Genomic DNA, 11,952 nt, shown 5'->3' with positions numbered 1-11,952 from the left:
GGCGGGGAAGAAATTTCTCCTTGTGCTGTGGTGTCAGTCTGACTTTTCCTCGCCTCTGTCCTAGAACCACCTCTGTGGGGTTCCCAGTAGCCCCCTCCCAGCCTGATCCGTTTACCAGAAGGTTCGTGTGTTCTGAGTTTCGGCCACAGGGTGGCGCTGCTCCCCAAGCCATGAAAAGTCCAGCCCCGCGCGAGGACTGCATTTCAATGGCTCAAATATCAATTAAACACCTACTATGTGCAAGTCACCGTGGTCGCTGAGGAGAGGGCTTCAGTTAGTCACTATTGTTCTATTAAGATATATGAACAACAACAACAACAAAACCAATAACGCTGAAACATAGATTATCTGGTTCCATTTGCTAAATAATCCTGCTATATCAGATGAGGAGAACCTTTCCACCCACATCTGAGGAAACTGAGGCTCAGAGAGGTGCCAGGGCTTGCGTAAAGGCACAGAGTAGAGTGACACACGGTGGGCACTCAATGAATCATAGGTGGTAGATTGAATGGGGGCAACCAGGCACGTCCTCCATTGCCAGTGTCTGTCTGTGAGGACAGGGGCTGCCATGTTTGCCTTTCTGTCCCCTCCCCTCCCTGTCCCGCTTGCCGAGGGCTTCGGCAGGCATCTGTAGCAGAGAGAGGAGAGGCAGGTGGGCTCCCTCAGGCCACTCGGCCTCCCCGAAGCTGCAGTGCCCAAGAGCACGCCAGCTGCAGCTTCCAGGCCAGGCCTGGAAGCTTCTCCGGACGCACTCAGGCTGAGAGGTGCAGCGTCTGGGTTGGAGCCTGTGAAGAGACTGCAAAGAGAGATCACTGCTTTCACCACGAGGCATGGGAAGCACGTGAGTGACTCACCATAATTTGGCCCCCGAAGGCTGCCAGGTGGCTGAGTGGTCGGGAATGATTCATTCATTCACTCATTTATTCATTCAACAAACCCTCCCTAAGAGCACGCTACGTGCTAAACACGGGGGACACAGAGATGAAAAACACAGCCCCTATCCTCCTGGGACTTTCAGAGCCGTGGGGAAGACAGAGGGCAAATAGTGAACAGTACAGCTTGGTAGGTGTTGCTTGGAGGTCTGTTCTAAGTTCATGGGGGTGAGTGAGTCTACCAGGGGCTAAGGAGCAAGCTACACAGAGGACGGAGCCTTTCTTGGGATGTTGAAGGATGAGACAAGTTTGCATATCAACCGGGCAGAAGGAGCCTGCAGGGGGAGGGAAGGGAGGGTCAGGGACGATGCTGTGTGTACAGAAGCAAAGCGCTGTCAAAGGTCATCGTGCATTTGGGGATGGGGAGGAGGCGCAGCGGGAAAGATAGCGGGGCAGCCACAGAGGGGCCTCAAAAGCCATGCCGAGGACAGTGAATTGTGTCTCATAGACGAAAGAAGGCATTTCAAGACTTTTCATTGTCATGCCAGGAGCGTGCTGAGCTCGAGATCCAGAGTTGAGCTCTGCGGTTCTTGCCATCAAAGAGCTCAGGAGAGCTGGAGAACATGGACAAAGAGGAGACCCTCACTCACCTTTACTGAGCGCTGCCGATTTGCCATGCGTGGTGCTAACCGCTTCCCGAGTCGGCTTATTACCGACCTTACAAGGCGGGTGCTGTTAACAGCCCTATTTTTCAGATGAGCAACCTGAGGCTTGATGTGCTTCAGCAAGTTGTCCGAGGTCATAGAACTAGAAACGGTGGAGTCGGGACTTGCCTTTTTTGCTTTTTAACAGTCACCTTTACTAAAGCTAATTCATTAATTTTATATAGATTTTTCATGCATATGGTACAAAATTCAGAAGGTGCCCAGTGAAGGAGCTCTTGCTTACAACTCTGCTTCCAGCCCACCCTCCCCAGAAGTGACCACTCTTAGTAGTTTCTGGTGTTTTCTTTTAGAGATGTTCTATCCAGACAGAAGCCCAAAAGGTAAGAAAAGACAAGTGGGTGCTAATCCCCCACCTGGGCTTTGGGAGCAGCCTGTCGGGGATTGAATCCTGACTTTTCCAGGTGATCTTGAAGGGTCTTACCACTAAATTATGGTTTGAGCAAGGGGCAGGAAGGCTTGGAGGGAGGGGGGACGTGGCAGGGGGTGTGTGTGTGAAGGCAGAGGGCTGGACTTGGGGCGGGGAGAGGACACGGTGACAGGAAGCAGGTGAGGGAATGAGGACCAGTGGGGCCCAGAGAGGGACTGGGTGGGGGCCAGGCTGCGCATGGGGGAGGGGAGGGGATTGTCACCATGACAGGCAGCTGGTTTTCAAGGATAGAGGTGCACTGAGAGGGAGACTGGTGGCCCATGGGGGGCTGGGACTGTCCCTCATGCTGACTCCTGGAGCAGTTCCAGCTCATCCAGTGTACATCAGAGCTGAGCCGCTGGGCCTGGGCTGACGGCAAGGCCATGGACTCAGGGGTTCCGGAGGTCCAGCCTGAGTGACCAACAGGGAATTCTGGGTAAGCCGCCTCCCTCCCCGAGCTTCAGGGCCAGTTGGCGCTTCACGGAGGTTCATCACCCCGTCGCCCCAGGGTGGTGGGGAGCGGAAGGGCTCGAGAGAGGCCCGGGCTGGAATGGGCTGGGGGCATGGGCTCCTTCTCTGGACGTTTCCAGGCTGCATCTGAGCAAGCATTCACAGCTGCAGAACTCTCCTACGGAGGGTGGGAGCCTATACGTAGATACACTATTAGACGTTAGATCTAATATATGTATAACGCATGTAACAGTATGTACTGTATACATTATTTTGTTTGACTGTCACATCTTTCTGTGTTGAAACCAGTTTTCAAAATAACAACACCAGGTCCTCTGGTGTCTTCCCCTTCTCCAGGCTGAGATGGTCTCATCTCTGGCCCCAGGGAGCCCCTTCATGTTGGACGCTGAGTCTTGTGACCCAGCCTGCGTCATTTTTGATAACTTCCTGGCTTTCCGGAAGAACAAAATGTTCTGGAGTCATCTTGTACTTTCCCTTCCCAAGTCCTGGAATCCGCCATTTCTCTGAGGAGCCCTGGGTCCCTTGCGTGAGAAACGCCATTCGGAGGCCACAGTCTGGGTTGGGGAGACAGAGAGAAGCAGCAAGCTCTGGGTGAGGAGCCCACAGTCTGGCAGCCCGCTCCACCTCCCTTGGTGGTGGGGGATTAGAGGTCTGGTTAAGTCCTTTCCAGACTCATCTGAGGCTGAGAACAAAGGCATGGGAAATATTCAGGCTATGTGCCCCTGGGCTGCAATGGACCCGGATTCAAGCCCCAGTTCTACTGCTGTGTGTCTGAGTGACTCTGGGCACGTGACCTACCCTCTCTGAGCCTCAGGATCCTCATCTGTGAGATGGGGGCTAACAGCACTCACCTCTTGTTAACATGAGGATGACGTGAGACAATATGCTTAGATTGCTGGCCTATCTCGCTCAGAGCAGGTGCTCAGTGAGTGTGAATTTCCTTCTTATTCCTCCTTGACCGTGTGCTTTTAGCATCCCAGGAGGCCAGGATTGGATTACTGGATGGTTTGGGACAGGGGAAGGGAGGTGGCTAGGGAAGAGGAAGAAATTGGGAAATAGATGTTTGTGGACAAATACATGGAAGGCGGTGGGATTTAAAATAGAGAAGATGATTTTAATGGTCAGATCTGCCAACAAAAGAAGGTCCTGTTTGCTTGGGAAAGGTGGAGAGCCCCTTGTGGTTAGAAGTATGTAAGTAGAGGCAGAAGGACCATTGCCAAAGATAGGTTTTTGTGAGGTCTCCTGCGTTGGCCGGGTGGTTGATTCCTTCACTCAGCAAACTTTGGGAATCCTCCTGGTCCTTGCCTAGCCCTATGATGGGACAGGGGATGCCAAGGTGAATGGGATACCATTCCTGGCCCAGGGAGCACCCAGTCTGGGGAATGAACTGATCTCCAAGGTCCCTTCCACTCTGCGGTTCTGTGCTTTAAAGTGTCCAAGCCTTGGAGGCAGTTGGCCGAGGATTTTCAGTGTGAGCTGTTTGGTATTGATCCACCGGAGCTGGAGCCGGCTGGGGAGTGGCAGGAGGAGGGCGCCGCAGCGTTATTAGTGCGGAGGACACGCTGTAATCTGTCAGTGTCACCCTGGTCGCAGCTGGTGGGGGAGCCATCCTGCTGTTAACTCCTCCCTTCCCAGTAGCCACTGAGCACATAACTCGTATCGCACCCTCCCCAGTATCTCCATCTGTCCCTATAGGAGGGAGAATTTCTTTGTCTATTTCTCCCTGGCATGAGCCCTCTCCCCTTGTCATACTGATTTATTCAGTGTTTCCCACCTCTGTACCTTTAGTTACCAGATTTCCCTACCAGCTACAGTCACTAAATCCACCCCCATCCATCCATCCATCCATCCATCCATCCATCCATCCATCATCCCAGCATCTAAAAATCCATCCATTTTTTCCATTTATCCAACCAACTATTCGTCTAAATATCCATCCAATCATCCATCTATCCACCCATCCGTCCAACTAACAACTGTCCATCTGTCTGCCCCTTCACCCTCCATCCATTCAGCCTTACAATTCAGTTCAGGCCAATTCAGTTCAACCCAACTAAGTTCACTTCAATTGTGCTCACCTTTATTCACTTCGGAAGATTATGAGGCCTTGCCATGTGCCAAGCAGGTGATAAGTGAGCCATGTCTCTGTGGTCAAGGAGCCCATGAGAAGAATCCTCTTCATCTTTCACGGCCAGCTTTGAACCTTCCCTTGTTAGCCCTTCGCCAGTCTGTTAGGCAGAAGCAATGGACCCTGAAGGACTGTCCTATGGAAAAAAAAGTTTAGCCTGGTTTTCAAAACCTCCATCGGGCAGAACTAAGACAAGGAGAGAGGCAGAGCATCTCTGGGAGACGAGAGGGAGGGAGGTGAGTGTGAGGTGAGCCAATGGGACAGGGATTTTGGTTCAATAGAGGGAGGCGCTTCTATTCAGGGGTGGGCAGTCTAGCAGGACTGAATGGGTATGCACTGGGGGATGAAGATAAAAAGGGGAACAAGTTAGAGACCACTGTTAGAGAAGCGGGGTAGAATGGGAGTTAGAATGGGAGAGCCAATACACTGCCTGGTTTACTGTCCCAGCTCCACCATATTCCTGTTGTGTGATTCTGGTCCTATAGCTCAACCTCTCCCATCCTCATTTCCTCATTTATAAAACAGGGCTAATAAATAGGATCTATCTCACAGTGCTGCTGTTAGCATTAAAATGTAAAGTGTTTAAATTAATGCCTGGCACAGAGGGAAAGCCGACTAGATTCTAGCCATGAATATTATGACTCTTCATTGAGCACCACATACTTCCAGGCACTGTGCTGGGAGCTTTCACGTTCAAGGTCTCCTGGGTGCATCCTGGCTGCTGATCCTATGTAGGGATTATCAAACCCGAATGCAGATGTGGATGTGAAGACTCTGGGAGGCTGTCTCTTGCTTGCATCACACAGCTGGTGAAGGCTGCAAATCCAGGCCTTTCTAACTCTCCTGCCCAAGCTCTCCCACCTGCCCTTTCCTGCTGTTTTCAGAGGATGGCTGCCTGGAGACGCAAGGATGCTGAGGCTTCCATCTTGGTTCTGTCTGGGCTGCTCTTTTGGCCTTCTCTACTTTTAGCCTTGAGTTGTTAAATATCATTTCATGTGTGTTTTCTCTCTTCTTCAGAGAGCTTGAGGTCGAGAAACAATTTTTCTTCTCTGTAGCAACCGAAGTGTTGGCTTTGACAATGAAAGCTACAGAACTTGTGATGTTTCCCTTCTTGTCTTGCTTGCCAGGAAGCTTGTGCTTTTTGTCATATTGCTTCTTCTTCCTTTCCAGGGTGCCTGGATGTAGGAAAGGGACGTGCCTTACTCATATCTGTCCCCTTACAGTGTCTAGCCCTGGCTTGGTGAATTTTGCAGAGAAAGCTCAGTGGTGATTTTCCCTGTCATGTGTGGGTCAGGGGCTCTCCTTGCACTTAGAATAAAATCCAAAGTCCTGTCCCATGAGGACTGACCCCTGCCCACCTCTTCCTACTCATCCCATGTCACTTGTCCCTTGTTCATCAGGGGTAATCACCTCGGTCATCTTTTTTTTTTTTAATTATTTATTTATTTATTATTTTTTTAATTTTTTTTTAAAGATTTTATTTATTTATTTGAGAGAGAGAGAATGAGAGACAGAGAGCATGAGAGGGAGGAGGGTCAGAGGGAGAAGCAGACTCTCCGCCGAGCAGGGAGCCTGATGCGGGACTCGATCCCGGGACTCCAGGATCATGACCTGAGCTGAAGGCAGTCGCTTAACCAACTGAGCCACCCAGGCGCCCACCTCGGTCATCTTTTACGTCTACTCACAGGCCGAATTCTTTTCTGCCTCAGGAAAAGGAGCTTTGCATATGCTTTTCCCTCCTCCTAGAAACCTCCCTCCTCTCCCATCCCCTATTTTTGTCGGGCTCACCCTCCTTACCCTGAAAATTTCAGCTGAAATTATCAGTGAGAGCCTATACTGACAGCTCAATCTAAAGGGGTTGCAGTATCTAAGCTTCAAGGTGGTGTCTGATGTCTAGGCCCCTCTCGCTGCTCGCTGCTGATCCCAGCCGGAGGTGGACTTGGCTTCTACCCCCCCCCCCCCCCCCCCCCCCCCCCCCCCCCCCCCCGCCAACTGGCCTTGGGATTTGCTTTGACAGACAGAATGTAGCGGAGGGGACTTGTTGAGATTTCTGAGGCTAGGCCCTCGGATGATGAGCAGCCTCCAGTTTCTGCTGCTTGGAACCCAGCTGCCATGCTGTGATAGGCCCAAGACACATAGAGGGGCCGCAGGGGGCAGAAATGAGGGGTTCAGGTCTAGAACTTCCCTGAGCTCCCAGCCAACAGTCTGCATCGACTACAGCACGTGGGTGAGGCCCTGTGGTGGTTCCAGCCCAGTCAGGCCCTCGGATGACTGCAGCCCCCCCTCCGCCCCCATCATCATCCTGTGGCGCAGAAGAACCATGGGATTGTGAGGGATAAGAAAATGGTTATTGTGGTTTTAAGCCACGAAGTTTTAGATGACTGAAGGCGAGGTCAACCCCTGTTATTGTTTTTTTAAATCAGCACCCCAATGCATGTACTTTGTAGCACTCATGAAAATTTGTGATATGATTATTTGATTCTTTTTTTTTTATTTGACACAGAGTGAGTGAGGGAGCGAGTGAGAGAGAGCACGCAAGCACAAGCAGGGGGGAATGGCAGGCAGGGGAGAAGCAGGCCTCCTGCAGAGCAGGGAGCCCAATTCGGGACTCGATCCCAGGACCCCAGGATCATGACCTGAGCCGAAGGCAGACACTTAACCGACTGAGCCACCCAGGCGTCCCTGATTATTTGATTCTTTTTTTTTTTTTTTTAAGATTTTATTTATTTATCTGAGACAGAGAGAATGAGAGAGACAGAGAGCACATGAGAGGGGGGAGGGTCAGAGGGAGAAGCAGACTCCCTGCCGAGCAGGGAGCCCGATGCGGGACTCGATCCAGGGACTCCAGGATCATGACCTGAGCTGAAGGCAGTCGCTTAACCAACTGAGCCACCCAGGCGCCCCTCTGATTATTTGATTCTTGCGAATTTTCCTGCTTCCCCTCTGGAACAGGACTTAGAGGAGGCTGGGACCGTGTTTGTCTTCATTGCCACTCCGCCCAGCACTGAGCACAGAACAGCACGTAATGGGAGCTGAATGAATGAATGAATGAATGAATGAAAAGCATCAGAGTGGTCCTCTTCTGTCTCTGAGAATCAGGCAGGGGCAGCCCCAGGAAGCAGGTGCACAGATAAGCCTGTGGGTGCACAGATTACGTGTGCAGAGAAAGAGGCGCAGTGGGTGCGCACAGCCTTGCTGCTCTGGGCACCCCGCGCCCTGGATGAGTCCCCACTCCTCTCCACGCCCTGGTGCGGCTTGATCCTATTTCTCAGCAATCCTCCGTTTCCCTGTTCATGGCCCTGCTTCCTGCAGGAAAGCTCATATGCTTGTCATGTCTGTACACTTGGGACCAGGATCAAGGACTGGGAAGAGGGGACGTGGTCAATGAAAGCTGACAGACTGAACGAGTATGTTTGTGTGAGTGGCTCTAACTCCAGAAGCGTGTGCGCGCGCACGCGCATAACAATGTGTATGTGCACACACACCGTGGGGGGGGTAAGGATGTATCTTGAAGGTGTGCACAAGTGAACCTATATGCACACACCATATCTACGGATTTATGCACTGGTGTGCGGGTAAATGTTTGATAAGCAGCTCTTCATTTTTAAAAAAGTCCCTGGTTTATAGCATTTGCCCCTTTCTGTGGCGTAAACCCTCCCTCCGTGGCCGTTTTCGAGGTACCATGTGGCATCTTGGACACAGAGTTGGGGGGATGCGCAGGGTTGGCTCCCGCGGACCTACAGGAGGCGGCCCCAGCACCCCGCTGGATTGACGCCTGCGCCAGCCCGGGGCGGAGAAGGCAGCCGGTCAAGTTCCTCGGGCCTGGGAGAAGTCTCTCGGCAAGCTGGCCCAGAGACACTTCTTTCCAGAGCCTGTGCACCAGGGAAGCAGGCGGCTGTTGGCTACCGGCCAGCATTCTCAGCGATTGGCTTGGAAGCCAGTCCAAACTGATGCTCCTTGTTAGGCAGGTCTAGACACTCACCCAGACAGCCGCCTTCCCTCCCCGGGCCCCCACCCCTCCTGCAGATGCTCCCAGAGCCGTCGGAGTTTGGTGAGGTTAGCACTACTAAGAGGAGGGAACTCTAAGCCTAGAGCCTGAGTGGAGGAGGAAGGAGAAGGGATTCTTCAAACCTCTGTCTGAAGGGGTGGCTGGGGACTGCGGAGGTCGGGAGGCTGGGGCCTGGAGCCTGCTTGAAGCCGGTTCACTGTGCAGGTGTGGATGTGTTGCTTGTCTTCTCTGGACTCCAGCCGTGCATTTTTGCACGAAGGGATAGGTCTTCTGAGCTCAGTGGCCTCTTGCCCTCAGGGAGTCAGAACCCTTGGGCGGGAGAGGCTGTGCTAACCCCAGACTTGGACAAGAGGGACCCCTGCTTTGGGCACTGGGCTTTGGGGAACCTTGCTCGGGCCCTCCTTGGGCCACTGCCCCCCTCCATGGGGATGTGCTTACCCTGAGCTTCTCAGACTTCTCTCTGGTGCCTGCTACCCAAGAACTTCTGCCCAAAGGATCCTGAGCCAGCCTCCAGGGTTGGCTACGTTTCGTCTTGGGGTCGGGGTGGCCCGAGGTGTGGCCAAGGAGTTGTTTGGGTGGCTGGAGCTGGAATTGTGGATGTGCAGGCAGGGCTGGGCAGCCCCTTTGTGGGAGGGGCCCTGCTCGAGCTGAGTGGAGCTGGAGGTGGGAAGGGAAGGGGGCTGGGCTGGGGGCTAGGAGCCAGGGTGGGGTTGCCCCACGCTGCTTTTTGGGTACAGAATTCCAACGAGGTTGAGATTTCCAAATTCGCACCGAATCTTTTAGGTCATTATGAAGAAATGTTGGTCAGGAGAGAAGGATGGAACATATTTGAAAGTTTGTTCATTTGATTTGTAGCTGTTAAATATTCAGATTTATGCTATGTGGGCTTGATTTGTACCCCTACCCTGGGACCTGCAAATATTAGGGGTGAGCATGGAGGAAGAGATGCTCGAGACCGTAGCGGGGCTTGGCGGTGTGGCCCAAGGGGACTTGGGTGGAGCAGGGACTTCTGAATTGTTGGCCAATTCCAGAGTGGAGTTTTCTGGGGCCTCATGGTGTGCAGATGGTCTTCTCTCCGATCTGTGTCACTTGGGTCTCCTCCACATACATCTCCTTTCTCTTGGGCCCCAAGGAGACGTGTACAATGACTAAGCTTCCTCCCCACATCATACACAGTGTCCCGCTTCCCCCAGAGGCCCCAATCTTCCAGAGCTCATGAAGAAGCCTGGGTCTGTGTCAGGACAGGGGTTGTGACATCTGGGACCCTCCCCCGTGCCCATCACTGTGTGTTATCATGGCTGTTTCTAAGCTCATGCGTGGGTCACTCTTCTGGCTTTCCAAATGAAAATATGAAAATAACCAGGCCAGTGAAGCCCAGCTATTGACATGAATGAGACCTCCATGGCGGTCTGTGATCATGGATGTCAGTAGATGGAATGAAGCTCTTTTCTCTTTTCAGAACAATGTGTTTTCGTTTTTAAACAAGCTTTGGTTAGCTTTCCATTTTCCTGTTTGTCATGCTTTCGTTCCGTTGCGAGTGCACCTGACCTTCCTAGTTAAGGATAATAAATTCAGGAAGGTGGTGATGGGAAGGTGGGCCCAGAGAAGCAATGGGAGAAGGAGGAAGGAAGCATTTTACAATTTGCCAACAGAGGAGTTCTTTTTTGTTTGCCTTTTAAATCTTGATTTGGTTTTGAAATACCTTCTTTCCTCCCCTCCTTTTCAGTGTGACGGGTTTTTTTTACAAGTTAAAAGGAACTGAATTAAATGTACTTAATGGATTTTGAGAGGTGTTTACAGCTCTCTTTCAAATCCCTGTTGCTGGCAGTTTGACCAGACCCGGGCTGCACATCGGCGGGCTGGCTCTTGAGCAGCCTGCAAGCGGGGCCTTTAGCCAATGTCAAGGGTCAAGTTCTCCCGTTGGCATCCTGTGATGGGCTGAAAGTTTGCGGCCCCCGGAAATACATATATTGAAGCCCTCGCCTCCAGTATGAGGATATTTGGAGGTGGGGGTCATTGGGAGATAATGGGTTAGATGAGGTCAGGAGGGCGGGGCTTCCACGAAGGGAGTAGTGACCTTATACGAAGAGGAAGAGAGCCCAGAACTTCGTGCCCCGTGAGCACACGAGAGAAGGTGGCCATCTGCAAGCCAGGAAGAGAGTTCTTACCAGAAACCCAATCTGCTGGCACCTTAATCTTGGACCACCCAGCTTCCAGAACTGTGAGAAGTAAATGTCTGTCGTTTCAGCCGCCCAGACAAGGGCGTGTTTGTTGTTACAGCAGCCTGAGCCGATTAGGACACGTCCCATTTTGCCTTTCCTAGCTCTCCAAGTTAGGAGAGTCCCAGGGCTCCCTGCTAGCCCCGCTCCGTTTGTCTCCCAATCCACAGTCCCCTCCGAGGAGGGAGCCCTCCGAGTACCCCTGCAGGGTCACTTTCATTCTAGGCTGCACACTTGCATGGGAAAAACTGAAACCCTGGAGAGTCACTGGGATGTTGAGTGGAGCTGGTTTATTCTAAAACAGGAAACTCAAGGACATGTGTTGGAAAGGGAAGGCATTCATTCAGTGTTGCTGGATTCAAAGGAGGACATGGATTAAAATTCATCTTGTGGAGGAGACTCTGACCAATAAACACTGCTTATGGAGGGGGTGAGCTCCCTGTCACTGGAGGTGTGTGCAAGTATCCCTAAGGGATATTTAAGAGGAGACTTATGACCTCGGGAGTGGGGACACTCTCCTGCATGGCTTCTAAGCCTCCCATCCCCCAGCTCTGGGAATCTGCGGCTTTAGGATTGTGTTAAATGGGGATGCCGGGATGGGGAAAGCAATGAAAGAAATCCACTGACATGAGGACCAAGCTATAAAAAAAAATCTTTATTTCATGTACCAGGATTTTTTCTTTTTTTTTTTTCTTTTTTAAGTTTTCTGCTTTTTAAAATTTTTTTTTTTTCTGTTAACAGTCTGAAAAAAAAAAAAGGACCCACCAAGAAAATAAAACAGAGGTTGGTTTCTTGAACTGGTTTGAGCTGGACATGAGCAACCGTCCACCCTGGAAGCAGCGCCCTTTGCAGTCCCGCTCCCCGCTCCTTCCCTCCAGGTCCCCTAGCCCTTTCTCAGCAGTGCTGGTTTCGCCCCCACCCAGATGGCCTTCTTCAAGCAGCCCCGGGACCCAGGCCTCAGCCTGGAAAGAGGCGTCGGTGCCATCCCAAACACTCTGCCACAACTGGGGCCAATTTTGTCCTTCGACCAGCACCTGCTTGTTTGCTCTGTTCTTGGGGCCTCTCCATCTCTCTAGTCCTTCATCTTTTCGGGTTTGGGTTTGGAAGCTGGTGGGGCGAGGG

Source organism: Mirounga leonina, unplaced genomic scaffold, assembly GCF_011800145.1.
Source record: "Mirounga leonina isolate KUSES-001 unplaced genomic scaffold, KU_Mleo_1.0 Mir_418, whole genome shotgun sequence".
NCBI lineage: Eukaryota > Metazoa > Chordata > Mammalia > Carnivora > Phocidae > Mirounga > Mirounga leonina.
The sequence above is the reverse complement of the archived record's forward strand: the minus strand, read 5'-3'. Positions refer to the sequence as shown.